The sequence below is a fragment of the Thermobia domestica genome, chromosome 3 (assembly GCF_964235325.1).
Source record: "Thermobia domestica chromosome 3, izTheDome1.hap1.1, whole genome shotgun sequence".
In the NCBI taxonomy this organism is placed as follows: domain Eukaryota; kingdom Metazoa; phylum Arthropoda; class Insecta; order Zygentoma; family Lepismatidae; genus Thermobia; species Thermobia domestica.
In genome coordinates this window covers 117,450,991-117,467,594 of record NC_137456.1, presented here as the reverse complement: position 1 = coordinate 117,467,594, position 16,604 = coordinate 117,450,991, and the positions used below count along the sequence as shown (strand labels likewise).

Genomic DNA, 16,604 nt, shown 5'->3' with positions numbered 1-16,604 from the left:
GATCAAAATAAGAGAAAAAGTTCATATGGACCTCTGCATAGTTTCAGAGCTAGAGCTGTCCAAAATGGCGGAAAAGCCCAATTTCAAGAAGCACTATTTTGAATTCGAGAAACTGTGGATGGTGGTTTTATCAGCGTAAAGGAAGTCTCACATACGCAATCCAAAAATGCATATCTTATGAATGTTTGGTGGGTGTACAGATTATTCCCTATAGGGTAAAATTCCCAGACATGCCATCAACCGAATTTTGAGATATGCTCTGACTTTATGATTGGTTCAAAGTAGGCAAACGATAAGCTTTAATAACAGTGAACACGGGTTCCTTTGGCGGGATGTCGGAAGTGTTAAGGATCGTCAGCAGCACGGTGTCTCGAACTCGGAAAAACACAGGCTGCGATGTTTTCTTTCACGCTTATAAGTGAAGAAAACGTGAAATATACCGTGACGAAATACATCGCAGCAAACGTTATTCTGAACACAAAAACATGGAGCTGCCTGTTCCTAACACTTCCGATTCTCTCCGAAGCATTGGGTAAACATTGTTGTCAAGACTTACCTCGTGCCTACTTTGGACCCTCCTTGAAATCAGGGCATATCTGAAAACTCTATTTAGAGTATATCTGAGATTTACACCCTGTAAAGAATACCCTGTACTCTTATTGATAATTGATGAAATATGCACTTTTGGATTGTGTATGCGTGACTTCCTTTACGCTAATAAAGACCATCATCCATATTTTCTGGAATTCGAAGTAGGGCCTCTTAAAATTAGGCTTTTTCGCGATTTTGGACAGCTCTAGTTCTGAAATTATGCACTTTTCGCCATAGGTCCATATGAACTTTTACACTTATTTTGATGTGAGGAATCGCCTCTTACAATTTGTCGGTATAGTTCAATAACACTCTGTATATGTTATTCTTAACATATGGATAATATATTAAGTATTTCAACAAGATATCTACATATCAATAAGATATTGAAAAATTGAGACTCTGATTACAGCACTACAGGTCAAAAAACAAATTTCACTAACTTGGTACTGAACAAAAAGTTAGAAACTAAAAGCAAAAGCCTACAGTTCTTACTTTTATGCTTATGAAATATGAAAAGATCAATCCATAACGATATTATCATGCAAGTGTAACAACCTTCTCTGCTCGCATAGTGTCTAGCGTGCACGATTTTGTTGCACGGAATCCCAAGTTCGATTCTTGGTGAGATAGCATTGAACATAATGCCTACATTTTAAGATGAAATCCGAACCACTGTAATTCGTTTAATAATCTTCCACCAGGAATCGAAACCGGGACCCAGTACACCAAAGGCATGTCCGTTAGCCATTAGCCAGCGGTGAGGGCATGTAATAGTTCTGTATATACATATTTTATAAAATGAACGTCGCTAAATATTGGAAAATAAATGAAGTTGCATATGATGTACACTGACCATATTTTATTATCCCGGATACTGTAAAGATGGAGTATATAAGAAGTGTCTATTATTTTACAATTCTAAACTGCATGTTTCTGATTAATGTGTTTGTGCTTCCAGTCTTCTCATATGTTGACATTATTGATTTATTCCCGTTTCATGAGAACAATGACTTACCAAAGAGCTTCTTTTACATAAAATTCTAGTCTGTATAATAATTTCCATTCCGACTATTTCGAGCTCTGCCGAATTCTAGTCTTAATCTCACATCTTAACTAAAATCCTTTACCGATTATGTCATATTTGAGGGTCAACATGGAAACTTCCGATATCCTCCACTGGTGTGTGGAATCCTTCGTTCGATCCTTTTGTGATGGACAAGAATATGGATCCTCTCGTTTCCATGCACTTCCTTCGTTTCACTATTTCTTTCATTCTTATCATCACCATCTCATTTAGCCTATACGGTATATACATAAGACGTAAAATTGAAAGATTTCGTCAATTTCGCTAACTACTTATCTTAATGTAACAACAAATGAGGTTCCCAATATTAGCCTGTAGATGTAACCGAGTGATCTCAAACGTTAGGCTGCCAGTTGTGACAAAGCCTAGCCGTTGGCGTTTTAAAATTATTTGAGTGTTAGTGTCCCCGTTGATGTTTAGTTAGAAATGAAATTCGTACGCAAATAAAATAAATTACAACTGAATTGAAAGAAAATATATTCAGATAAATTGTATATTTTCAGAATACATCAGTACTTCATATCAATTTCTTTAATGAAGGCTAAATGGTACCATTAACGTCTTCGTGAAGGACTGGGGTTCGATTCCCGGTGTGAACTCATATGGTTCGGATTCCACGTTAAGTTGTAGATTCACGTCTCATACAACTACACTCTTGGTGAGGATGCTAAATTTCATATCAACCAACGAACCGAGGTTTTGTTCAGGTTAAGTAACTTCCATCCTTTACTTCTTCCCTGTTACCTAAGGATGTCAGGAAATCTGCTTTCAATTATTAATTTCGAGACAGGAAACGAATTTTTTCATTTCATTTAATTGATTGTGTAGTTACATTTTTTATTTTTCGGATTGAAAAAAAAAACAGTGCAAAATGCAATTTGAATCGTTGATAATCTGTTGGTAAATCTAAATAAACAAGTAATCTAAATACCACTGGAGAATTAACTAAACGCAACATATATTAGACGTTTAGCAGGATATATCTGCCAATTACTGTATATATATCTGATGAACACTTTCTGAGAAAAACATTCAAAAAACAGTGACACTTTATTCCTTTGTATTACTTGATAGTTTCGATTGGGAGAAATAGAAATCAGTTGAAATGAATATCAGCCCAATTAAAAAATTCACCCGATCTTCATAATATAATATTAGGCTCTGAATAATTTTACAACACACTAGAATCCCTACAAAATGTTGATAGATTTTTATATTCTTTTCTTTTTAAATTAAAATGTTAATTCCCATAAATAACATCTTGGCGGTCTTTGAGGGAAGACACCTCTGTATTAGTATAATATCGTTATAGGCTGAGGAAAGAAAGCTTAATACAACTTCAGAAAGCAGTATATAAACATTAGGAAAGTTTTCTTTCTTTAGCTTTAAGCAGTAATATCAATTTTGTTCTGTGATGTGACTTTACTCAAGGACCACCACTTTATGTGACAAAAGGTATGGTAGATATTGCAACAAAAAAAAAAAAAAGTTCATTAATCTTAATACTAGAATCTCCACAACCGCTTCAATACAATAAATTTTCTTTTGCTTTGGGTATTTAAACATGGGACAACTCGAACAAAGATTGTCTGAGAGAATGCACAAAAGGCGTGTGACTTAGATTATTGTCATTGTTATTGAAATAGTTTTATTAGGGGCGAATAATAATATTAAGTGAATATAAAAAGAAGTCATCAACTTACATAATAAGTAACACTCTTTGCGTCAGAACATAAAGAAAGCAATACATCACGTTTTACAACAGCTACAAAGTGAGCACTATTGACCGACTGAAACACACGACATCAAATAAGTGTATCCACTATACACACTGGGAAATAATTCGCCCATCAGTATTGATGGTACTGACGGACGACAATAGATGGTGCTGAATGTGTGTGACTTCCTTATAAGCTTCTCTTACATTTATTTATCCCTCTTTTTTCTTTTTTGTTCTTTCTTTGCGTTTTGATGAAAAAGTAACGAACGTCTTTTCAAGTTAATCAACTTCATTAATAATGTATTGAACACAAAAACTTATCTTTTAATTTTAACAGAGGAATTGTGTAATTTTAACTGTATTTCAGAGGAAAATCAATATAGTTAAGTATTCTTTTTTTAAATTATGTATCTCGTGCAATATCACGCTACAACTCTTTCATGGTACGCTAATTACATCGTCTCTTCTAATGTGCACATACAGCTTGACGTTACTTGTTGAATATAATATGCAGGTGATCCATCAAGTACTTATTGATTCATATAGATAATTGATGTCAAGTATCTTTACGGGATCAACTTATAATTACTTCCATTATTATTATTATTATTATTATTATTATTATTTTATTATTATTATTATTATTATTATTATTATTATTATTATTATTATTATTATTATTATTATTATTATTATTATTATTATTATTATTATTATTATTAAACATTGGCAAACAAATAATGACAAAATAGAAAGGTTCCAAAAAAGGTTTATAAAATATGTATATTTTCATTTACATTTGTACCAATATTATTGTGACTACGAGAGATTATTAGAGGTTTTTAATTTAGAGCTTTTATCAGAAAGAAGAAAACAACAAGCGTTAAGATTTCTTAGAGTCCATTTTATCAAGTAAACTGTACACTTAGTATCTTGTAAATAATATATCATACAAAGTACTATAATGATATCTCTGATTCTTAAACATTAATATTGAGCCATTAAACACACAAAATTACTATTTTGTACACTTTGTTAATAATTATAAATGAGAAGCGTACAGTTTACTTTCTACACAAATTTCTAAGATGTCTGCTTAACTAACTGAATAATTCTATTTAATTTCTGTTGTCATGACGACGACATCAAGATTAGATTACATAAAAACATTTGAATATTTTTTATATATTAACATTATAACTATATTATTTCATTGTCTTTCTCTTCTTCTATTAACAGAATCTGCCTAGTGTAAATTTAAAATACATTATGGCCCAAAATTACAAGTAACTAATAATTATTACAAGTAAAAATATACAACATACTGTTGTAGTACCAACTCACAAAGTAAGGAAAACAAATTTATTGTATAAGTACGGTACAAAGAAATCTGTATTAAGCACTTTACTCACTATGTTTAACAGCAGAAGACAGGACTCTTAGAAACTAGGGTTGTGTGTTAGGTTTTTAGTATTTTTATCCTATCTGTTTTATCCTGTTGTAACGGCTCATACATGAATTTTTATAAACAGTTGTATTTATATTTTATTACTAGACAAGCTGATCATTAGGATTAGGGCTATTTTAGTTGTTTTACTTTCTTGTATCCTATTTTATATAACTCAGTTTCAAACTACGAAATATTACAATTGTACTCTTATATGGTGTAACTTTGAATTTTGAGTTTTTAAATTGTGTTATGTGCAGATGTTCAACAACCTTGTACAATGCTATACTTGGCTAACGCTGTTCTTAGCACTTTAAATATTTTATTAAACTAAAGTAAATTATTATTATTATTATTATTATTATTATTATTATTATTATTATTATTATTATTGATGATGATGATGATGATGAAATTGTAAGTACAGTCAAAGCATTGAATTATGCACATAAAAAGACATGTTCAATCTGTTTGGGATGAACCTATAGTCAAGCTTCGTTTATCTTCACTCCTATCATCAACTAATAACCCAGATGACAAAGCCAGGCTGTTAGCTGTCTCCTCCTCCAAAAACGGAGCATGGCTACAAGCCCTACCTTTTCCCTCACTCGATCTACACCTTTCTAATAAGAGCTTTCGTATTGCTACAGCTCTGCGCTTAGGTGCTAATATTTGAGCCTCACTTTTGTCCTGCTTGCAACGCATATGTTGATAATAAAGGATTACATGGTCTTTCATGTAACAAAAAAGTGCGGGAAGACAATCTCGACATCATATTGTAAACGACATTATTTGTAGAGCTCTCGTTTCAGCGGGAGTTCCTTCAATAAAAGAACCAAATGGTTGTTGCCGCTCTGACGGTAAAAGGTCTAATGGCATGACCTTGGTACCGTGGAAAAATGGAAAAGCACTAGTCTGGGATTTCACATGTTCCGATACGTTTGCTCCTTCCAACTTACCCCATTCTTCAATTCAGGCAGGTCTCGTCGCCGCTCACAGAGAATCAGACAAAATACTAAAATACTCAAACCTATTGGACAAATATTGGTTTGTAATAGTAGTAATAGAAACCAGTGGGTCTTGAGGTCACGAAGGATCTAATTTCATTAATGAAGTTGGTCATCGAATAGCAATCAAAACTGGGGACCCCCGAGCTACTGCATTCCTTTTCCAACATATCAGCATCGCCATCCAGCGCGGGAATGTGTCATCGATCTTAGGCACATTACCTCCTGGTAAAGAACTGGACGAGATTTTTCTTCTATAACACACAATAAGACGGAAGTAGACATCCTAGGAGGCTGACAACCACTTTGACTATGTTAATGAAAAATGTTTTGAATCCAGTTTGGATAAATATAAATTCTTGGAAGTCATGGCTAATACCAGTAAATTTGGGAGTGGTAGCAACATTATCTACAGATTTTGCTTTGTTGCTCAAAATCGTTAAAGACCCGAAAGATATTGTTGTCAAGATGTCCGATATTTATTTTGGAACAAAAATGATGGATACAGATAATCTTTGTATTCTTAGATGTGCTTATAAGGAAGAAATAATGTCCGTATTGTTATTGTTACAAATAAGTTTTTAAAAATGTTTCGACTATTTTAAAAAGAAAAGGATACATAAATAAACAAGTCATGAAAAGCTATATTACACAAAATTTTAAAACATGGAAGAAGCGGCATAAAGTAGTAATTTATAAAACACAAGAGTTATGTAAAGCTTAACAACACAGTGCACTCTACTTGCATAGAATTGTCAAAGAAGAAAGATGAAAAATGTATAAAACTTTAACATACTGATTTAAATTACCAAAGAAATGTTTATGAAAATAATTCTTTATTTTTTACTCATTATTGAGAAAAAGAACACACAACAAAAATTTTCAATTTATCATTTCAAAATAAGAAAAAGAGATACACGAGTAAAAAGAATCATATAAAATATATTCCACAAAATTCGAAAACATAAAAAAATAAATCAACATAAAACAGTAATTAGTAAAACAAAACTTATGTAGAAATTTACAACACAATATACTATGAATACATACGTAGAACTGCCCTAAAATGACTTATTCATTAGTAATACTCTTAACATATTGATTTTTAATTCGAGGAAAATATTTATTAGAAATATCAAATATTGAAAGTTTTTTTTTTGTTTACCGTTTGAATACTATTATATATTGGAATATAAACCAAATTATAGTTACAAGAAAATAGTCAAAAATTTCTAAGGTTGGAATATGAAGTTCTGATGCACAACAAATCGAGGAGATTATTCTTTCCTTAAATTATACTGTGAATAAATTTGAGCTGAGCTGGTGTAAGTTTCTTCTTTCATCAAGTTTCGAAAGAATTCTAGCATTAAATTTAAATTGAAGCCAAGAATAGAACGACATATGAATAGTTTCAATAGATTGGGCGATCGAGATCAAATTCCTATTTTCCATTTCAAAAGTATCATACCCTAAGCGGGATCTCATACAAGCATAATATAGAATCTTATAAGTTAAAGCATCTTTAAAGTCTCTTGTAACCCATTTAACAATATCTAAATTCCTTCTGGCCTTTGACAAAATATTATAAATATATTAATCAAACAGTAATTTATTATCTATAACAATGCCAAGATCTTCGATAATTGAAACGATTTCAATTTTATAAGTATTAGTTTTGTACAGATAAATTGATACATTGTCTTCCCTCGAATGTAATACTGTATTAGTTTTATTCATATTTAGAAGTAATAAATTATGTTTAGGCCATTGACAGATAGAATTAATATCTGCCTCTAAAATTAAATGATTCTGATAATTTTGAATATTACAAAAAATCTTAAGACCATCAGCATATAAAATAAAAGGACAATTCAAAGAATTACCAATCTCATTCACATACATAATAAATAACAAAAGACCCAAATAAGATCCTTGTGAAACACCATAACTCTTGTGATTTATAACTCATATACCAAAACACAAATTTACGATTAAACAGATAATAGCCAAACCAAAGTAATAAAAACTTAAATATATCAAAAATTAAAAATTTTCGAGAACATGATTAGAGACCTTATCAAGAGCCTTAGCGAAATCAAAGTAGACTATATCCCTTGACCTTTGTTAGATACCATAGTAGTTACAAAAGTTAGAAATCTATTTAAATTCAATTCATTTTATTTACCTTTTATAAAGCTGTATTGATCAGAAAATGCAATGATAAACAGTTGCAAAAGTATTGAAATTAATGTGACATTTTACATATCATTTGACATGCTTACATGCAACACTATCAACCTCGAGCGAAGAAAAATGCACGGTAGTTGGAAAAGTTTGCAAACAACAATCACACTATTAAGGCTGATTCCAATAATCAGGACAACCTACAGATCAATAATACAGATGTGTAAAGTTAGATAATATTTGATTTCATATCAATTGCTATGAGCTCCGGAATAGTTTGTGTAGACTTGCTTAGCGTACTATTGTTTACTTATTTTTATCATTCTATTCATTATTTAATTTAAATACTCTTTTATCTGTTGTTGGGTTTGTTGTAAGACAGACAAGAAGTCAAGAAGATTTAATGCCTCGTATACATTCAATTTGTTCACTACATAGTTATCATTCAGTGCACTTATTTAAAAAAAAAAGCTAGCTAAAATACCTGTCATTCGCACGAGAATACTTTCATGGGAAATATTTAAACCACATGTTATCTCTTATGATTAATATTTCAATGAAAAGTTAATTATAAAATCGCACAAAATGGTTTATTTTTGGAATAAACTTTAAACTCTCCTAACCTCCTATAGATACGTTTTTTAATCGATGTGACATGACCAAACTCTTAAGCTAAATACAAACTATGCTCCTAAATTAATTTCAAACGGATAAGCCAATTTCTGTGATGTGATCACAAACAACAAACATCAATTTAAATGTGGCAAAAGGTATATAGAAATTGCTTCTTTCCCCCTTAAAATCGGAATTTAAAAAAATCCTGGGTTACGTGGCCGCATATTTATAAGATAAGTTTAAATACCAAGTTTCATCTTTCTAACTTGAGGGGTTTGTGACATATTGTATTTTTTACATTAATTTAGAACTCCGTAATTAGTACTCTCAACAGGTCGGGTCGGGTTGAAGACCGACCCGATGACCCGACCCGTGATCCGATCCGATTGACCTGATCCGACAACCCGACCCGAGCTGACCCGAGCTGACCCGATTGACCCGACCCGACAACCCGACCCGAGCTGACCCGATTGACCCGACCCGACAACCCGATCCGAGCTGACCCGACAACCCGACCCGAGTTGCCTGTCCCGACAACCCGACCCCAGCTGACCCGACTGACCCGACCCGAGTAACCAGACCCGACAACTCGACCCGTTTGACAGACTATCCCTAATCCCCTTAGAAGATACCACGTATTCAATGAAAGTAACAGTGGAAACTACTTCGTGTTACGGGATAGTATGTTCCAAAACTGATCTTAAAGTTTTCAGGGTTTTTTTTTCTTCCATTTTCAATATTGTGATCAACCAGATACGATTGAACACAGACTACTATTCTGTGCTCAATCATCTAATATCTGAAAGAAAGTAACACACATGTAAAGTGAGATATGGCGTTTACATGCCACTATGTTTGACCAATACTGTATACCTGTTCATGGAATATCGCCTTTCTCCAATAACGAAACACAATACTGTTATCTGGTTACTTGGTCAATCAATTTCTTATATCATAGACATGTATCTGTGTGGGAATATGTATGATTATCCGATCTTTCTTAAAAAGCACTTTTAACGATTTCTTGTTCGGATAGAAAACAAGTTTGTATCTAATTTTTATTTATATTGTCTTATAAATACATGAACTAAGATGTTATAGTTTCCTGTAATGTATAGAATACAAATGAATACTACTACTACTACTACTACTACTACTACTACTACTACTACTACTACTACTACTACTACTAATAATAATAATAATAATAATAATAATAATAATAATAATAATAATAATAATAATAATAATGTGGCCTCTGTTTAGTGTTACGGAACTTCGTAGAGTTGTTCATTATAGCATGGGTTCGAATATCTGCTAGAAATTATTTTTCATTTTAAAGTAAACAATCGCTCTCTCTCTCTCTCTCTCTCTCTCTCTCTCTCTCTCTCTCTCTCTATATATATATATATATATATATATATATATATATATATATATATATATATGTATTGCAATAAATATTTATGTTTCATATATCATGTACGGATGCAAGAATATTATGAATACGTCACAGCTATGTAATATAGGAAATTAAATCATACATATTAAACCAAATCAAAATTTTTATTGTCTTATCTCTAATTTGTACTTGGTCGGGAGTTCGATTCTCGGTGGGAGAGCAGAAGAAAATTACTCGGTTACTTTCATTAACCCTCGGATGCATGTGTGGGGTCATTTTGACCCCAACATGCTTTTATTTCCTAGTATTACAAGGAAATCTCACTGAAAAATCCTGATGTTCTGTGACATCTAAGCAGGATGCTTCAACTACAAAAGAATGTAAACACATTTGTTTTGCAAGTTATTATTATTTATTTTTTTACCATTTTTTATCATTACCCATCTATTACATATGTGGGGTCAATTTGACCCCAGTTTCAAAATAGTTTAGAAACGTTCAAAATAAAAAGTTTGGCCTGGATATAATGTTCAGCTATACCCAAAGTAGAGAAAATCTTTTAAAATCAGTATTCCCCGGTGGATAAGTGGTTACTCTCACCGCCTTGTAATCAAGGGGTCCCGGGTTCGATTCCCGGTGGGGACACATGTGATTCGGATCCCACGTTAAACTGTAGGTCCCGTCCTTAGGACGTCATCATCATCCCATGGAAGGCAATGAAAAACCACCATGGGCTCATCTTGCCCAGGGACCTTCGGGTCAAAGACCTGCCTTAGGGCAGAACAACAATCATCATCATTCGAATTATCGAGGGATGATGATGAATCTTTTTGTAAAACTGGATATTTTTTATAAGTTTTGATTTCGAGATCTTATTTTCTCTGGGAATAAACTTATGCTCTTGTAAAATTTCCATAAATTCGCATATTGCTGCAAGTATAGTAAAAATTTGTCGCGAATAAAAGGTTGTTTTATCTTATTTGAAAATATTTTTTTCCACTGTAACCTGACAACACTGCAATCAGTTGTTGTTGACAGACCGCGTGTATAGTCGGACGACATTTCTACAGTGCTCCGCTCTCATGTTTGTTTGTGTTGCAGAAACAATTGCACACCGTGTGTGAAAGAACGCCGCATTTTAGGTTTGAACAAGTGCATGCTTATTGCTTTTACGTGATTTTATAAAATCCTGTTTATTAGACTGAAAGTGCCATAGACAGTAATGACAAAAAGAGGATTGTCTCTAAATGAAATAAACGAACTGCTTACGGAGGAGGATGATAATGGTGTTGCCAGCAACTTGGACAGTTTTGACGAAGATGATGGAGTTTCAGAGGAGGAAAACATTCCGAGGGAAGACAGTGATTTTGTAATGGATAATGGTGGTGATGATGATGAAGAAGAAGAAGAAGATGCAAGGGATGAGCAAGCGTCTTTCGGTATGATTTCGAAGAATGGAATTGAGTGGAAAAGCAAACCACCCGGTGTTCACCAGACTGCTAGGCACAACATCGTAAGGAATGTACAAGGTCTCCCGCGGGGCTTTGTCTTGACGTCACCCAAAGATGCCTTTGATTTGTTCATTTCCCGTAACATTTTGGAGGAAATTGTGCAGTGCACGAATTTAGAAGGAAGAAGAGTGGCAGTGAAATCAGTGAAAAAGTGGACTGACCTAACATTAGAAGAGCTTCAGGCTTTTATTGGCATCCTTCTTATCGCAGGTACTGAGAGAAGTTGGGATGTTCCTATTCGCGAACTTTTTCTCAACAAATTCGCTAATCCGAAATACAAAGCAACTTTTGGCGTGAATCGTTTCGAAGATATCAGAAGACTGCTCCGGTTCGATGACAAGCGAACCCGCGCTTTGCGTCTGGAAACTGATCACATGGCTGCATTTCGATATATCTGGACACTTTTCATAGAAAATTGTCGAAAAGTTATGGTTCCCGGAGTTTTCCTCACGATTGATGAACAGTTAGTGCCTTTCCGTGGGAGATGCAAGTTTGTGCAGTATATGCCAAGTAAACCAGGTAAATACGGCATTAAGATCTTCTGGTTGTGTGATGCTGAGAACTTTTACGCAAAAGACGGTTTAGTGTACTTGGGACGACAGCCAGGGGAACCAGTTCAAACTAACCTCGCCAGCAACGTCGTGAAGACATTGTGCTACACGCTGCGGAACTCCGGCAGTAATATCACAACTGATCAGTTTTTCACAAGTTATGATTTAGCTAAGGAACTGTTGGTACAAAATGTAACTATTGTTGGTACAATAAAGAAAAACAGACGTGAAATTCCACCTGCGCTGGTCAATGTTAAGTCAAGACAGCCTAGCACATCACAATTCGTCTTCAATAAAGATGTTACCCTAGTAAGCTACGTACCGAAAATGAATAAGAACGTCATTCTACTCAGCACCATGCATCATGACACAGGCGTGGATGAGGAAGATTCCAAGAAGAAGCCAGAAATCATAAAATTTTACAACCAAACAAAGAGTGGAGTTGACGCCATGGACAAATTGGTTCAAACATACACCTGTAGGAGACAGACGCGTCGCTGGCCAATGGCCCTCTTTTATAATGTAATCAACGTAGGCGCTCTCAATGCATACACATGCTACTTATCACAACATCCGGATTATCATTCAGGGATCAGTCACAAGCGCCGTGTCTTTCTAACTGAGTTGGCGAACGAACTGATTCTTCCTCACATCAGGCTGAGGTGCCACAGTTTGAACCTAAAGAAACCAGTGATTGATGCGATGAAACTCTGCGGTGTAGAGAGGGAAACAAAGGCATTGGCTCCTACATCTTCGAACAAGAGAGTAAGATGTCAGATCTGTACAAGGGAAGAGGACAGGAAGACATCACAGCGTTGCAGCAGATGTGAGAAGTATGTGTGCAAATTTCACAGTAGTGTGTTAGTAGTGTGTTCTGAATGTCAGTGATGTGTATTGATGTGACAAAGCCAAAACATGGGTACTTTCTTCATATTTAGTGTTGTTTTCCTTGCTCAAGAAATCTTTTGTTTCAAGTAAGATTATGGTGCTGAATTGCAGCTCGGATAAGTGTAAGTGAACTGTTACTCATATTAATATGAAGAAGAGTGAACTATTTTTAACTATTCGGAAAGCGAGGAAGAGGAAAACAGTTAAAATATCTGAACAATATTTGTAATTGGTTTATTCCTTATATTAATGAATAAAACGCGATAACCTGAACTATATACCTTGCCTAATGTAACCTAATCTAAACAAACTTAACATACCTCCGCATTACCTAACTTAACCAAACCTAACGTAATCTAATTAACCTAACATGCATACTATGTTATATTATTATCAACCAAATATTGCGTGGGGTCAAATTGACCCCACATATGTAAAAGTGTAGAAAAAAAGCGACATGCATCCGAGGGTTAATCCTCCGTTTCCTTTAGTCTAAACGGTATAACCGCAAGGCGTTAAACTATATCATTTTCTAATATACATCATTCAACAGAAAGCTATATGGAAATACGTTAATCAAATTAACTACTCAACCAGTATTTTGAACAGTTGTTCGGTATTGCATTATGTAAGGAAATAAATGTTCACTAAATTATATATGAGAAGCAGTCAAAACGTTCCCGGAATATTGTTCTAGTTTTTTAATTTGAGCTACAATCACAGTGAATCTTGTACAGCGCAGTTCTTACGTTGCCTAGTTTTGAATACGACAAGTGCGAACAGGTCATAACAATCAGTTTACGAGTAGTATAGCTAAACAGAAGAGTACGTGGTGATCAGTTGGTGTAATATCGTGGTTCAAAGAATGCACAAACATCAAGGTTATGTGCAAATTGGGAAAATCTGTTTCAGATGCTTATTTTGATAACGTTAAAATCAATTTACGGTGTCAGTGCTTTAAAGAAAACAGCAACAGTACCCATTTTGTAAATGTAGAAGATATCAAAACCAAGGCGACGACTGAACTTTGGAAGATACCAAACAAGCACTTTCATCGGCATTTTTAGCAATGGCACTAGTAGTGGAGGAAATGTGTATGTTCCGAAGGTACCTACTTTGAAGGCGATTAAGTAATTGTCTACATATATTGTGGTGATAAGGAGCTACGATAAAATTCCGGAAAATTTTTGTCTGCCGCTCATATATATTATAGATTATTTTAACACTGAAAAGCTTGTCTGAAATGTTTGCTAATAAAATGTTTGCGTTACTTGCCATCTCATAAATACTTGTGGAGGAAAGGTAGACTTTGACCTAAAATTCGATATGAAATAATAACCTTGTGTTATTCTTTATGTTCACTTACTAATAATGAGAAAGAAAGTTTACTAGCCACCATTTGATTTATCCATGCTTATTATTATTATTATTATTATTATTATTATTATTATTATTATTATTATTATTATTATTATTATTATTATTATTATTATTATTATTATTATTATTATTTTATTTGCAGATGGAAACAATATTATCGGGTATTTAATATGCCAAAACAAACTTTGGATTTAAGAAAGATAAAAATCCAACGACATTATCCAACTTTTAATAGTAATAAATACGATAAGTATGAAGAAACCTCTTCGTTGATCTAGGCACCAGTGTCTGTGGCACTCGGCTGTAGATTTACAAGTCGCAGCTTATCCTGGGTTCGAATTCCACTGAAAAGCATGTGGGTTTTTTAATTGTCCCCGGTACTTATGTGATGTACCTATCGTTTCCATAATATGAAAACGTAGAACAAAAGTAAGTTAAGTCAAGGTAGTAAGAGAAAGTATGAGAAAAAAGTAATTTCAAAATAAAGGGAAAAAACAAAAAAGTGAATATATAAAGTACTTCAGTTTTTGTTTACAAATAAAAATTATAATGAAAACAGCTAATGCGCACACCCTCAGTGAAGGACGTTCTGAGTTCAATTTTTGGTGGTTGGGATTGAAGTTTAGCGCTCCCTTCAGAACCACTTCTATAGGAGACATAGATCTAAAGCTTATGGAGTGATCTTTCGCCGGGAATCGAACCCGCGTTTTCTTCCCGTAAGCTAACCATATAGCCACTAGAAAAGTTAGGTCGCAGTGTGATATTGTCAAATACACTACATTGCTTCAGATTCTTCCTTAAACTATATAGCATCTCTGCTCACTGCTAGGGTTAAAGATTGTTTGATTTTCAGTTTAAAGTCCCGTCAGTATACGAGACGTGAACCTACAGTCTAACGAGGATTCTGACTCATATGAGTTTTCATCGGGAATCGAATTCGGATATATCTTGACTGCTACAGTTAAATATAAATGAATCAATCAATAAGTTTGAAGAAAGAATAAAAGTGTCTCTTCACATTATATACTTTTACACCAAGCTCCCTCGTGGCTATGTAGTTAGCGTACACGTCTTTGGCGCAGGATGCCAAAATTCCACTCCCAATGGGAGCACATGTGGTTCGGATTTTACATTAGTCTGTAGTATCATGTTTCACATAGCCTCGCTGCTACAAGGGACACTAAACTCATCAACAAAAGAAACCATTGTTTACATTTAAATCTCCTAATCTAATCATTGTAAACTTGATATTAAACGAAATGACTTATGGGCTTCAGAGATAGAGCATAAAGTAAATTCACACTCAAGGATTCTGATCTAGTTTACCTGTGATTCGTCAGTTTTCTATTTATTATCATTCAGATTTTTATTCGTTATTGATTATTATTTATTTATTAATAAAATTCCCGACAGAACTGAAAGAGGCTATTTAATCGGGACAAATATCTTGAAAAAGATTTAGATTTCTGGGCTCTCGGCATCTAAGGCTATTTAGCCCGTCACGTTTGAGGGATGACATCCCTCGGTGAGCACACTATCCGAGGAAAGGGAAGGAAGGAAGTGGCCTGGGTCCTATAAATTAGGTACCACCCCGGCATTTGCCTGGTGTGGATGAGGAAAACCCAGGAAAACCTTATTCAAGGTGGCTGGTCTGAGAAAGCGTTTTTCGACCGAGTGCCCCCACCGGGAATCGAACCCGGGACCGCTCGCATCGAAGGCGAGAGCGTTAGCGACTACGCTACGCGGGGCAACCAAATATCTTGAAAAGGAACTTCAATAGTTAGGTTCATCGTCTATAGTATGGAAATCATGGGTTTCATTCTCTGAGAGAATACATTTTTAGATTCTACATCAAACGATAGATCAATGTGAACAACTGGTCAGTGGTTAACGCACGAACGTTCTGCGTGTATGCCCACGTTTAGTTCCTGGTAGGAATATATTTGTTGCGAATACAAACCCGAGTAATAAACCAGGTTTTACATAAACAACAATTTATCTATTATTTTATACTTTATTTACTTCCTTATAAGTACGTTTGCATTATTTAACACAAAAGATCTTTCTTTCCATTTCATACAGCTTCGACGCTGAAAGGGAAAGTTACACTCTAATAAGCAATCAATAAGTTCACGTTTAATGCAGTTTCCGTGATTTTTTTAAAGTATAGCGTTACAGAATCTAAGAACTTAGAACGAAATGCATATTTTGATGAGAAGAC

General features: G+C 34.2%; 1 non-coding gene across 1 annotated transcript; it reads right to left on the bottom strand.

Annotated features, from left to right (window-relative positions):
- Nucleotides 1-16,058: 16,058 nt before the first annotated feature.
- TRNAR-UCG (transfer RNA arginine (anticodon UCG)) lies at nucleotides 16,059-16,132 on the bottom strand. Its single transcript has one exon. It is a non-coding gene; the product is annotated as a tRNA-Arg (tRNA).
- Between the last annotated feature and the right edge of the window lie 472 nt (nucleotides 16,133-16,604).